Raw genomic sequence first — 15,678 nt, 5'->3', positions numbered from 1 at the left:
TTCTTTGCAAATTTGATATATTTGTTTGAGTTTAAAAGGTTAATAAATGACCTAATCTTTAAAATTGTAACAGGATTCAAGAGGGCATTTGCAGAGAAATTATCTCTTATGGTGCCAAAATCCCCCCAAAATTAGTTCAATCATATAATTAATTTGGACCGCTTAGGAATGAAATCAGGAAGGATATTTTTAATGTAAAGCGATTTGAAATTGGCACTCTGCCATTATAAAGCTATGACTGCCAAGTCAACTGAAATCTTCAAGACAGCAATAGCGGTTAGCTGAGGTTTTAGCTATGTTAGCTGAACTTTTCAAAGAACAAGGATCATAGAAACATAGAAACATATAAAATAGGTGCAGGAGGAAGCCATTAGGCCCTTCGAGCCAGCACCGCCATTCATTGTGATCATGGTTGATCATCCACAATCAGTACCCTGTGCCTGCCTTCTCCCCATATCCCTTGATTCCACTAGCCCCTAGAGCTCTATCTCACTCTCTTTTAAATCCATCCAGTGAATTGGCAGCCACTGCCTTCTGTGGCAGAGAATTCCACAAATTCACAACTCTCTAGGTGAAAACGTTTTTTCTCACCTGAGTTTTAGTCTTATTTGTCCAAGGAATACCCATTGATGGTCACTCCCAATATCGCCTGGTCCTCTTTCTCCATTATTGTTAGAAATGCATGGGGAATAATAAAATTTAATGCATGCCTGGTGTATTGGTCGGATTTCTGATGTGACTTGGGTTAACCTGGCAATGTTGTTATTATGTTATCTTCTATGTTCAATCATTTGGTATTGAAATCATCTCTAGGTGCATGTGAATAAAGGACAGAAAAAAATTAATTAAATTGTGAAAGCAAGATGTGGATTTGTATGGTGCATGAAGTTTAGAGGAAATTGTAAATGGTGTTTGTTCTGGATGTTTTAAGCAGAAACTCAATTTTTAGCAACAATTCCTGGCATGTGATAGGAATGTAGAAGTGAATAGAAAGCAGTAAATTGAAGCTTTTATGAGGTTTCATTGTTTCAAACTTATTAAGACGTTTGGCAGCCTTACACGGTGAAAGGAGGGATTTGCACATAGTGCAGTAAGTTTTAAGAGAACAAGAATAATTAACACTATAACTGTTGAGGCCTTCAAATTCTTCCAGTCGCTCAGTGTTTTTGTGCATGGTGTAATTAACTTTTATTGAATTCATGGGTAATGAATTATGCAAATTTGTTGTGGGTAACCATACCTGTGAAATGCATTTGTAGTGGGACCACCAGTCACACACAGTGATGTTAACTAATGTGCAATGCAACTTCTCACATCATGCAAAGTTTTAATGTACATATGAAGGCCACAAAACAGCGCATACCTTGCACACTGAAGAAAACCTTAACTAGAACATTAAAGCCTATATTACTCTTAGGTAAAGGACCTCACTGGTTCTTTCAAGGCAACAAAAATAGAGTGGAAAAAAAAAGACTTATGGTACGCTTGCCTTCATCAGTCAGGCCATATAGTAAAAGATTCAGGAAGTCATGTGGCAGCTTATGAAACATTGGTTAGGTCACATTTGGAGTTTCTATTCAGTTCTGGTCTACCTTTTATAGGAAGGTCAAAATTGTAATTTATTAGCCAAGTATGTTTTGCAACATTCGAGGAATTTGGTTTGCGTACATTCATACCAAAAAAGCAACAAGACACACAACTACATAAAAATTGACATAAACATCCACCACAGCAGCTCCTCCACATTCTCCACTGTGATGGAAGGTGATAAAGTCTTACCTTCTTTCCTCCTTTCCTCCCGCGGTCGGGGGAGTTGAAACATCCACAGCCGGCGATTGAGCTCCCACGTCAGGGTGGTCTAAGCTCCCGCATCGGGGCGGTCCAAAACTCCTGCGGCTTGGAGTTCCAGAAATCGGTCCCTAACCAGGGACAGCGAGCTTCATGATGTTAAAGTCCGCAGCTCCCGCAGGTTGGAGCACCAAAGGCCGAACCCAGCAAAGGGATCGCCCGCTCCGAGATGGTAAGTCCGCAGGCTCCACGGTTTTGGAGCTCTAGAAGTCCCAGCAAGACGCTGCCAACTCCACGATGTTAGGCCACAGTGTGGATGGAGATACGACATGGAAAAAATTGCATCTCCGTCGAGGAAGGAGATAAGAAATGTTTCCCCCACTCTCCCCCACCACCCCCCACATAATACAAAACTAAAGATAAACTGTAGACAATAGACAATAGGTGCAGGAGTAGGCCATTTGGCCCTTTGAGTCAGCACCGCCATTCATTGTGATCATGGCTGATCATTCACAATCAGTACCCCGTTCCTGCCTTCTCCCCATACCCCCTGACTCCGCTATCATTAAGAGCTCTATTTAGCTCTCAACTAAAGGATGCTTTGGAAAGGGTGCAGACGAGGTGTACCAGAATGCTGCCTAGAATAGAGGGTATTAACTATCAGGAGAGGTTAGACAAATTTGGATTCTTTTCTCTGGAACTTCGAGGCTGAAGGGCAACATGATACAAACATATAAAACTATGAGTGGATTAGGTCAAAATCTTTTTCAAAAGGATAAAAATGTCAAAGACTAGAAGGGATAGGTTTAAAGTCAGAGGGGGAAAGTTTAAGGGAGATGATCAGGGCAATTATTTGACACAGAGAGTGGTGGTGCCTCGATCGTCTTGTCAGAGGTGGTAGTGGAACCATATACTGTACAATAGTGACATTTAAAGGGGTTTTTGGAGGTACACAAATATGCACGATTGAGGTATATGAGTCACATGCCAACAGAGGAGATTAGTTTAACTAGGCATCATTGCCAGCACACGTATTGTGGGCCGAAGGGCCTGTTCCTGTTCCATACATTTCTATGTTCCATGTTCTACAGTCCATTTTCAGGGAGTTGGAGTCATCCATATCTTTCAAGTTGGTCTGCCTTTATTACTTTTCTTACCGTTCGCATCTTTCAACTCTTTCTCTTGCTGCCAATGTCATGTCTCTTCCACTGACCAACTTTACAGGCATTATACGATTTACGCGGGGTTTTAAATTATTTTCTTCAATGTCCTTATTCTCCAGTTTACCATCTATCATTCTTTATAACACACCAATTGAATCTACAATGGTCACAGCACATAGAAAAGTCATTCATAATGCAGCCAGAGTATCCATCTATGGAAACGGATGAAAAACTGGGCATTAAGGATGAGTGATTTTCCTTCCCTATTCTTCAATGATCCATAATTCACCCATAAACCAAAATGCTAAAGAACACGGCTGCCCAAGTGTGTTTCTGTACAGAAATTAGAGGGATTCACTTTGCCTTTGGTATTGGAATGGAATATAGATGTGAATAAAAAGCAGACATTTAAAGCTTTTATGAAATTTCAATGTTTCAAACCTATTGGGACTCTGTTTAGAAATAGTAATTCTGTGATCTGCAATTTGCAAGGTGATTGAAGGATATAAATTATGAGAGGCGTAACGAGGGTAGACGGTCAGAGCCTTTTTCCCATCGTGGAAATGTCAAAGATAGGAGGGCAAACCATTAAGGGAAGAGGTGCAATGTTTATCGGAGATATGTGAGGCGTGCTTCTTGCACAGAGAGTGGTGGGTGGCTGGAACGTGCTGCCAGCGGTGCTGGTGGATGCAGATACAATAGTGGCATTTGGAAGGTTTTACATAGGTACTTGGCTGTGCAGGTATTGGAAGGCTGCAGATCATGTACAGGCAGATGAGATTAGTTTGAAGACGGTTCTCAACCCGAAACGTTGGCTATTCCTTTTCTCCAGAGATGTTGTCTGACCCGTTGAGTTGCTCCAGGTTTTTGTGTCTATCTTTGGCAGATGAGATGAATTTGTCTTGGCATCAGACATTGTGGGTCGATGGGCCTGTCCCTGTGCTACACTGTTCCATGTTCTACGTATCCAATACTCGCCATAATTCCAAAATTAGCTATGGTGGATGAATATTTCCATTGTGTTTGGTGTTGTTATCTAGTGCTTAGGCTTTTTATAAATGAATTTACTTATTATTTGTGAAGCAACAATTAACATCGAATAGGGAAACAAATACAGTGTTAATTCCCTCGATCAGTAGTACATTTGCTGCACTGGAAAACTGACTGTGTCAAATATCAGAGCAGAAAATTATTTGGTAAAAACGAAATAATTTGTAATTGGATTCATTTTCTCATTAGCACAAATTTCCCATTTGCTCAAATCACTTCGCTATCAGTAGATGCTAAAGATCTTGAGGGCAGCCTGAAATCTTGTTGCTCACTGATCGGAAAACTAGAAGCACATTGTACAGGGATCGGAAAGGTTATAGTGATGATACTGATGTCTTAAACATGGTGTCTGGCAGCCTCAGTTTCCACGTCACCACTGAAGTAAATGAGTCAGTGATGGGCCATTCATTGAGTGCCAGCTCTTTGAGCAAGTCATCTAGGGGTAGCATGCAGCAATCTATGGCTTCTAGATCAGGACAAACCTCCCAGTGTTTGGATCCAACTGCAATTTGGGAATTGACTTGAGCAGTATTCACCTGGTGGATGTCCAGACTCAAAGGACACCATCTTCCCCATGTTCTCCATCACCCCACCCCTTTCCCTGTCACTGTGCTATCTCTATATCTCCTTAGCAGCCTTTTCTGCCGCGGTTATGCAAGTGTCATGAGGAGAATTCTTAAGGCTCGGACTTATTTCCCTGCAGTCAGCATACCAACAACGAGGACATTATTTGCCCTGTAGGGTACTCAAAGTGGACCTGAAGTAGTGCATGATTTTCTGCAAACTATCAAAGTGGAGCTTTTTGCCCAATTTTGTAAAAACTTTTTTCCAAAAAATATACAAGCAGTAGAGTAGAAGAGGGTTAAAGCCACTTTCTCGACCTGTTTCACCATGAAAGCTCTGAAGAACTAAAGTGCATTAGAAATGTACTTTACTGCAGTATAATTGTTGAATGGGAGAATGCCGGAGACACTTTGCCTGTGCCTGCCACATGCCTGCCTCAGGGTTGTTCCGTATGGTCCAGATGCAGATCAGATCCTTCGTGTTCCAATGTGTTGCCCACTCTCCAGGAAATGTGCTGCCATCCCGTAATGAGAGAAGCAGAGAAAAAATAATTGAGCTCAGCCTGCCATTGTGTCCATTAAATCCTTTAGAGTGTGAATTACCTATGGGTTTTAGTACCACCGGTGCATGGACAAGCACAGTGTTAATTCTGCACCAATAGAATTAACTCCAAAACCAGTTTCTAGTGAATGACCAGTTACACAAAATGAGAGAGAATAGCTGGGGAAGAGGAATCTGCCGTCAAAAAATATGATTTGGTCCATCAAGCCGGTTCTTTCTTCAGCTAGTATAACTCTTCATTTGACTAATTGCATTCCTCATTTACATTTCCTATTAAACATCTATTTCTTTTTTAAATGCCTCATTTGAGTCCACATCTACAATCTATTGGTTAGGTGAATTCCAGCTTACAAACCTGTGTAAATAACTGTTTTTCTGGATTTAATTGACAATATGCCCACTTTAATATTACTTCCATATCAAAGTCAAAGTCAATTTTATTGTCAATCCTCAGCCAGTTCACACAGACAGAAAATCGAAATACCGTTTCCCACAATCCCGAGGAACAAAGTGCATAAAACAAAAGGCACAGCAAACAACAATCAACATAAAACATAAAATATAAAATATAGTCACTTCAAATTTTTTTTAAAAAAGTGTCTGGTGCTGGATGTGCGTGTGTGTGGGGTGTTAAAGTCCAGGTCCCATAGGGGCAGGGGAGAGAGGAGGAAGGGAGGGGAGAGAGTTCAGCATCCTGACAGCCTGGTGGAAAAAACTGTTCTTTAGTCGGGTGGTGCTTGACCTCAGGCTGCGAAACCTTCTCCCTGAAGGCAGGAGGGTGAAGAGGCTGTTGGAGGGGTGGGAGGGGTCACCCACAATGCTCAATGCTTTGCGGGTGAGGCGGGTGGTGTAAAGGACCAGGAGTGTTGGGAGTGAGGCGCCAGTGATCCTCTCAGCAGTGTTCACTATGCGCTGCAGGGTCTTACGGCTGGAGGCTGTGCAGCTTCCGAACCACACAGTGATGCAGCTGCTGAGGATGCTCTCGATGGCACCTCGGTAAAAAGTGTACATGATGGGTGTGGGGGCTCCCGCTCTCTTCAGTTTGCGGAGGAAGTAGAGGCGCTGCTGGGCTTTCTTGGCGATGGACGTGATGTTGTTGCTCCAGGAGAGATCCTCGGTGATGTTCACCCCCAGAAATTTGGTGCTGCTCACCTGCTCCACAGCAGCACCATTGATGGTCAGTGGGTGGGGGTGTTGGGTGTGCGTTCTCCTGAAGTCGACAACAATCTCCTTTGTTTTCTCCACATTCAGGAAGAGATTGTTGTCTGTGCACCACGCGGCCAGCTGGTCCACCTCCTTCCTGTAGTGGGTCTCGTCGTTGTTGCTGATGAGACCCACCACTGTTGGTTGCTATTGGTTGTCTATTTTAGAGAAACAGTCCCTGCCCACCTTCCCGATATTCCTCATTATTTTACAGATGATCATCAAATTTTTCAATTCCAAAGAATATTGCACACATTTGCCCAGCGCTTCATCCCATGAATTATCTCGGTTGATGGCTTATACCAGGGAACAGGTTTCATTTTGGCATGTCCTGCACAGTGACACGAACTGAAACCTGTCCTTTTTTACAAGGACAATATTGAATGCGCATTCCACAACCCCAGGGCGCCACCAAGTGTTTTACATCCAGTGAACTACTTTTGATTAAAGGTTGATTTTCCAGTAGAGGAAATGCAGTAAATTGTCTGTAATACAGCAAGGCTCCACAGGGTATCCAAAGGTATCACCTGATTACACAGATGTTTCCATTCACCTTCCCCATTCTCAGTTTCAGACCATTGCATGTTATGGGGTTTTTTCCGACCTGATATTGTTGTGTAGTCTTTGCATCAAAGGGAAGACATATTTTTTGTTCCCAATTGACAGCATTCTTGTCTCCGAGTTAGAGGTCTTTCATTTCAGAGAACTGAACACTCAAAGGTGCCTTTGAGAGACTAATGCATTGTTAGAGGTGAAAACTCTTTAGAATGAACCATTAAACCACATCTGGCCTCTTGGGTAAAATGCTACTTTGAAAGCCAATATGTATCCCTTAATCAACACCTCTGAATAAAGATAATCCAATGAAAATGTAAATAAATCTCCCTGGAAATATGGAAGAGCCATCCAGGCATTCATTGCTTCTCAGTAGACTGTACAGAACACCCTACAGGCTCTACAGAATGCCCTGACTATCCATCTGTTAATGTATTAAATGCAGGGACGACCCTGATCAAAAATCACAAATCTCATGCAACTTGTATGAAATCTCTGATTTTAAACTGCAGTGAACAGTACTCTCATCTTTGTTCCAGGGATTTAGACTTTACCTTAGAGATACAGCTTGGAATCAGGCCCATCGGCCCACCGATTCTACGCTGACCAGCACTATCCTACACACTGGTGACAACTTACTATTTACAGAAGCCAATTAACCTACAAACCTGTATGTCTTTGGAGTGTAGGAGGAAACCGAAGTACCTGGAGGAAACCTACACGATCAGAGGGAGAACATACAAACTCCGTACAGACAGTACCCATAATCAAGATCAAACTCAAGTCTCTGATGCTGCATGGCAGCAACTCTACCGCTGCACCACTGTGAAGTACTTAAATTTAGGCTGATACTCCAGTGCCACAGTGATGGTCGCTACAATAGTGGTATGCTTTAGGTGAGAGGATTAGCAGAGAACCTGCATAGTGTCTCAGTTAGATGTTAAACGTCATATATCTTCAAGGGAGATATCCTGGGCATACTGACCAATGTTTAACCAGCATAAGATATTTTCCTGAAAATTAGTTTGGTGTAATGTAAAGTTGGTTCTATCTGTGAGGAAGGTCTATCAGTAATTTTCTTACTTGCTCGTAAGTAATGTGTCTCTTTTTATTGTGATAGTTATAAAATATTCTCATTATCATTTGTTTCTGGCTTATTTGGTAGATCCTGCGGTTCAATTCTTGTAAGCAATGCTTGTGTGAAACTATGGGGAATATAACTGGCAACTACAATCTTTTTACATTAAAATATAATTTCCTTTGGAAGATTATAATTGGCTGCATTCCTTACTTAATTTAACACTCACTTTCAAGTTGCATATATTCTCTCCATTTTTGTCCAACTACATTAGGGTGTGGGATGTATGTGATCTCTTGGGTGCTTTACTCCCACTCTTTATGGATCCCGTTTGGCTACATAGTTTCAATTTACAAGGCGTTACTTCATTTTCACACTCGGTTCACCATAATTCGAGACACTTTATCAATAATGACACTCTTTCTAGGCCTCTCCCTAATCACAAATGGAATTGGGCGCCTTGCAAATGACACACAGTATTATCTATGCCTTTTTGTGGGGATGGTCTCCAGTCTAGTACCTCCAGTTAATTGCAGTGTTTTGCAGTACTGTAGTTACGATGCAACAATGTGCAAATTGCACCATTGTATTGCTAAGAAGGAATAAAACACACAATAGAAAGACAAATTCCTGCTGGCTTTCTTCCTAATTCTAGTAAAAACATTGGTCTCCAAATGCCAGAGGACATGTTTATTGAAGCACACTGCCATCTACTGACTGAAAACTGGAATAATATTGTTTATCACACGGAAAATGTTATTGAATCGTTAATGAAACAATCAGGATTTTCAACCAATTCTTGGTATTTAAGCCCAAGATCAACCCAAGGATTTGTTTTTACATACCCCTGGTCTGTACTGATCTCAGCTGGGTCATGTGTGAACATTGCAAAGGGCTCATCATTCATTTACCTGACTGACAATCACTAATAGGTAGCTATCAGGTGGGAATGGCATGACGATCTGAAATCAATCATGGTTGAATAACTGTTAAAACTGAGGATTGTTTATAAAGGTGATTAAAGTTACCAAAAGGAGTAATAAAAAAAGAACTGTAGATGCTGATTTATACCAAAGAGCTGATTTATATCAAAAGCTTGAGTAGCTCATTGGGTCAGGCAGGTTCTCTGGAGAAAATGGTTAGGTGTTGTTTCTGGTTGGGCTCCTTCCTCAGGCTGATTGTATGTGTAAGTTTATAGAGAAGTAGAGAGGGGAGAGGAGAGCTGAGAGGGATGGTGGGGCAAGGAGAACAAGTTTCAAGAATGGGATAGGATGGCCTGCAGCCGACTTTGCTCCATATACAAGCTCCTAGTCAACGTGAGCTCTCTGACTCAAAGGTATTCACATAAAAGAGGTGATTCAACATGCAACGGAAATAACTTATGGCATTCAGTTCTGAGGTATTTAGGAATTATCAGATATACCCTTTAGTGCAGAAGTACTGAAGCTTGGAAGAATATTGTATTTCTCGACGAGGCCACCTATCATTCTCCTAAACTCAGAAGCGTCTAGGCTCAGTCTGACTAATATTTCTTCATAGGACAATCCCACTCCATCCAAGGAATCAAACTTATACTTTCTTAGACAGGAAATCTAAACATACACTATATCCCAAATATGATCTCACCAGAGTCCCATGTGTTCACAGTAACATGTCTTTACTCTTGTACTCAAATCCTCTTACAATGAAGGCTAACACAGTATTTGCCTTCCTAATTGGCAAGTTAACTTCAATGGAACAAAGGGCTGGTCATCCAGCGAGCCGCGGGCATATCCCAACAGCAGACCTGGCTCATCCATCGCGGAACTGGGACCCCACCTGGTGAGGGAAGCCGTTGAGCCCAGCCCTTGCTCACCCCCCAAAGACTGGGAATCAGAGAGGAGGTGGTGGGAGACAGCGATGGACACTGGGCAAAAGGCCTGGTAAGAAGAATGCCGTGGGTCTTGCCTTCCACGCCTTCAAGATCGACTGCGGGAGGCTGCAACCCCCTCATCCCCCTCCCCCCAACCCCGGGAACAGGGGCTGAAGAGGCCCAGGCAAGGAGAGGGACGATGGTACATGTGATGACTGGAATGGAGGCGAGAAGCTGCCAACGAGCCAGCTGTACCTGGGACTGCAAAATAGCACCAACATTGCACCCCTTGCATATAGATCTAGTGGGCTGTTCCATACATTCTGTACTAACCAGTGGATTGTGCTTATGTATGGTGAGAGTCTTGCTGATCTGTATCTTGCATCTTGGTACACGTGATAATAAATAAACTATCGAATGACCATTAAGTATCCATAATCCCTTGAATAGCTTTATGTTACAGGCCTTCTGAAAATCCAAATACACCACTTTCACCGATTCTCGTCTATCTAATCCGCTAGTTACAAATTCAAAAGACTAATAGAGAACCATTTTAGAGTGAGTGGAACTTTGGAAGATGACATTTACCTCCTCCAAAGACTTGGGTTGTAGGTTATCAGCTTCTGATAATTTATAATTCATGAAGCTGAATATTATTAGAATAGTTATGTCTGCACATTGACACAAAAAGCTGGAGTAACTCAACGGGTCAGACAGCATCTCTGGAGATGCCGAAACATCACCTATTCCTTTTCTCCAGAGATGCTGTCTGACCCGCTGAGTTACTCCCAGCTTTTTGTGTCTATCTTCGGTTTAAACCAGCATCTGCAGTTCCTTCCTATACAGTAATGTCTGCATATTATGGTAGATTAATTTAATCTTTGGTAATCTCCTTACGGTTATCAATTAATATAATTAATGACCTTTGTCATAAATTCCCAATTGATGAAAGAACTTTAAATTCTTAATGAAAAGTGAGACATTGTTGCGTTGAAGAGAGACTGATAAACTACATTCAGAGAAGCTATGTTGCTTGGGACCTGGCTTGCTAATTGTTTAAGGAATAGGATAGGTAGGTGCTATTGTGATTTTATACGTGGAAAGTTGTCCAGATAGGAGAAGGGAAATACAAAGAGGCTTAGATAGTCTTTGAGCAAGATAAGCCTGATGCGCGAAATTGTAAGTTTATTTTGAGAGCCTTGTGAAAAATAGGCATATTCTCTGAATAATGAGAGTAAAGGCTTTGGTTGTTACATCAATCATAGAAACTATCGCATGGTAAAACACGGATCACAAAAACCCAATCAATAGAATGTTGGAGACATGATGTCACCCATTTGCAAATAATCCTCACAATATTATAAACAAAATGGTATCTATTACCAAGCTCATTCATAGCAATATAGAAAACACAAGGTACAACTGCAATAAAGATACGAGATGGATTTTGCACTGTTCAGGGTGGTTGAACGGTGATAATCCAAATGGTTTTCCTCATTGATAAATTTCTTGTGAACATTAAAGACATTATATGGCTGTGAACAATGATCTTTGTTCACACCTCATTATTTGCGCTATGAGGAAGTTGTGCAACAAGGATAGGGGTAATGACAAGCAGCTGCAAAGCTTGCTGTGTTTGCAATCTTTGAACTTTGTACAATTGCCACTCAGTCCTTATTATTACTTACCCTGAAATGTTAGACAGAGTTGGAAGGGTGCTGCAGTATCAATATTCCATTGTATTTAATAGCTCATTAGTTTTTTGGTAACTTTCAAGAAGTAAATGGTATTAAATTGTCGATTTTTGAAGACTGGGTTGCTAATAATGTTGGGACAGAAATTAAACATCATCATCATCATCATAATAATAATAATAATAATAATAATAATAATAATAATAATAATAATAATAATAATAATAATAATAATAATAATAATAATAATAATAATAATAATAATAATAATAATAATAATAATAATAATAATAATAATAATAATAATAATAATAAAAATAATAATAATAATAATAATAAACATTTATTTTTTATAGCGTTTTTCCAAATGCTCAAAGACGCTTTACAAAAACAGTCAAGACATAAAAACAAACAGACAAACTATCCTGACAGAGAAGCGGCGAACAAATAGCGCCAGCGTCCTCTCACGTCAGGGTCCGGCAGTAGACAATAAAGAACACAAGACACACAATTACAATTTTTAACACAAACAGCCACCACAGTGATTGCTCCAGGCACACCCTCACTGTGATGGAAGGCAAAGAAAAGTCTTATCTCCTCCTCATTCTTCTCCTGTGGTGCCACGAGGCGATCGAGGCTCCCGACTTTTGAAGCCCCCACCGGGCGATGGAAAGTCCCAGGGCCGAGCCGAGCAGGCCGATGAAGGTCCTGAGCCCCCACCGGGTGATGGAAAGTGCCGCGGCCAGGCCACGCAGGGCGATGAGGGGCCTGCGAGCGGGTCAATCAAACCTCGCGCTTCGGGGTGGTCGAAGCTGCTACGGCTGGAGCTCCCGAAAGCCGGTCGCCAGCCAGGGACCTGCGACCTCCCGATGTTGCGGTCTGCAGGGCCCACGGCCGAAGCCTCTGAGGTGGTAAGTCCAGGCCCTGCGACCGGAGTCTTCAAGGTCGATCCCAGCTGGAGGCTCCACGGTGTTAGGCCGTAGCACGAACGGAGATACAACACGGTAAAGGTCGCATCTCCGTTGAGGAGGAGATTGGAAAAAAAAGGTTTCCCCCACCCCCCTACCACCCCCCCACCACCCCCCCCCCCCCCCCCCCACATATACAGAGTTAAAAATAAATCAAAAGAAACATTTAAATGATAATAGACAATAGACAATAGACAATAGGTGCAGGAGTAGGCCATTCAGCCCTTCGAGCCAGCACCGCCATTCAATGCGATCATGGCTGATCACTCTCAATCAGTACCCCGTTCCTGCCTTCTCCCCATACCCCCTAACTCCGCTATCCTTAAGAGCTCTATCCAGCTCTCTCTTGAAAGCATCCAACGAACTGGCCTCCACTGCCTTCTGAGGCAGAGAATTCCACACCTTCATCACCCTCTGACTGAAAAAGTTCTTCCTCATCTCCGTTCTAAATGGCCTACCCCTTATTCTTAAACTGTGGCCCCTTGTTCTGGACTCCCCCAACATTGGGAACATGTTATCTGCCTCTAATGTGTCCAATCCCCTAATTATCTTATATGTTTCAATAAGATCCCCCCTCATCCTTCTAAATTCCAGTGTATACAAGCCCAATCGCTCCAGCCTTTCAACATACGACAGTCCCGCCATTCCGGGAATTAACCTAGTGAACCTACGCTGCACGCCCTCCATAGCAAGAACATCCTTCCTCAAATTTGGAGACCAAAACTGCACACAGTACTCCAGGTGCGGTCTCACCAGGGCCCGGTACAACTGTAGAAGGACCTCTTTGCTCCTATACTCAACTCCTCTTGTTACGAAGGCCAACATTCCATTGGCTTTCTTCACTGCCTGCTGTACCTGCATGCTTCCTTTCATTGACTGATGCACTAGGACACCCAGATCTCGTTGAACTCCCCCTCCTCCTAACTTGACACCATTCAGATAATAATCTGCCTTTCTATTCTTGCTTCCAAAGTGAATAACCTCACACTTATCTACATTAAACTGCATCTGCCATGTATCCGCCCACTCACACAACCTGTCCAAGTCACCCTGCAGCCTTATTGCATCTTCCTCACAATTCACACTACCCCCCAACTTAGTATCATCTGCAAATTTGCTAATGGTACTTTTAATCCCTTCGTCTAAGTCATTAATGTATATCGTAAATAGCTGGGGTCCCAGCACCGAACCTTGCGGTACCCCACTGGTCACTGCCTGCCATTCCGAAAGGGACCCATTTATCCCCACTCTTTGCTTTCTGTCTGTCAACCAATTTTCTATTCATGTCAGTACCCTACCCCCAATACCATGTGCCCTAATTTTGCCCACTAATCTCCAAAGACAAAAACAAAAAAAAGACAGAGAGACTGCCGGTGAGCCGCAGCTGCAGAACGCAGCCATGCCCCCTTAATCAAATATTCATAACTTAGAAATTAGATTACCTGGCACTGTTTATCTCAGTGTTATCCATCTGTAATTATACGTATTTTCCAATGAAACATTTAAAAAACATTTTTGAGGCATTTTGCACCGCTCCAGAAATTCTGGCAGGCACTGCCTGACTTCAGACATGTTCCCAAATCCAAAACAATTTCCTTGTCACAGCGCATCCAATTGCTTTATTCCCATGCAATATTTTATTTTTGGAGGACTGCAGATGAAAATAATCAATGCTGCTCTGATATTAACCATTGTTGCAACAACCATGTCACTGTACTGCAGCATCAATCTGTGGTACAATTAGGGTTAATCCTACCCCATCCCCACTAATCACTCCCCAGCCACTCAGCTCTAATACTGACCCATTGATTGTCCTCGTTCAATGCAGCAATCTCCTTTCAATTGGCCCAGTCCCATTCCCCCATCTTCCTATAATGTGCTCTCCCAACTCTCTGCTCCCCCCCCCCCCCCAAGGTCCTGATCCAGCAATTGCTCGCCATCTTTGATGGAGTTATAACCTTCACCCTCCCCAACTCTCCTCAGATGCTGCCTGACCCACTGAGTTACTCCAGCATTTTGTGTCTACCTTCAATTTGAACCAGCATCTGCAGTTATTTTCCTACACATCTCCCCAACTGCTTATCTGTTCCCTAGACTGACTCTATTCCTGAACCAGATACTAATTTCTTCCAGTGACCAGGCTTTGAGGAATCAAGAAGTAAGTGACTTAACACATAATGACAACCTTCTAGCATGCTTCATGCGCCAAGTTATCTATTTAACACATGCTGTGCAGGCTAGGGTCAATGGTGTCTTCCAATGGTGTGGGATTCAACAATGTTAATCCCATTGAATGCCAAGGGTAGGTGGTTAGTCTCTACTCTGGAGATGATCACTATTTTTCATATCATCCAATGCCTTGATAGATTTTTTCTAAATTGTGCATGAATCTGAACACTGAAACTGACTACTTAATCTAATGGAGGAAGGGGTCTCAGATGAACAGGTTTAATGTATTGTGTATCGGATACTACAATGAGGAACTCCTCTAATGCTGTCTGCTGAGATGACTGCCCCCCAAGAACATTAAATGCCTTGCTTTGTCAGAGCCAGAGCAGGTTTTTCACAATTACTTAAAAACTGCTGGGGCTTTTTGATGTAACACTCAAACCAATGTTGCTTTGATGACATGAAGAGTCACACACTCTTTTGGACCAAGGTTGTTAAGAAGAATGGAACTGAGCGAACTTGGGCAACCCAAAATCTGCATAGTTGAAGGCATTTGGTAAGCAAGTGGAACTTGAAAACATTGTTCATGACTGTTTCCATAATTCTGCTAATTACTGCATTAATGAATACATGCCCTTCTATTCATTCCCTTCCTTACAAACATGTGAGGTCTGATTGTCATGTACTCTGATTGGGAACTGCTGGCACACGTCAGCCAAGCTTGGGCATGGGCCTGGACCAGTTCCCAGAGGTTTGCTTTCTTTGACAGTCAGCATTATTGAAGTTCAGATTCTCAGCAAACACAACAAATCTATAAACACGTACACATGCCGTATTTTATGTTTATATTGAGTGGTTATAAATTTGATAACCAACAATAAAGTATGTCACAATATTAAATCAACAGTGGAGTGACTTCTATCTGTGGAGATTTCTAGAAATGGGAGTTAAAAACCAAGTTTCATTGATGGTCCAGTCCAGCATGAACCTTTTTCAGGCAAACAACATACTGCCGGAGAGAGTGTACTGACTA

This window comes from Rhinoraja longicauda, chromosome 15 (genome assembly GCF_053455715.1).
Source record: "Rhinoraja longicauda isolate Sanriku21f chromosome 15, sRhiLon1.1, whole genome shotgun sequence".
Lineage (NCBI taxonomy): Eukaryota > Metazoa > Chordata > Chondrichthyes > Rajiformes > Arhynchobatidae > Rhinoraja > Rhinoraja longicauda.
This window is presented reverse-complemented; position numbering follows the sequence as displayed.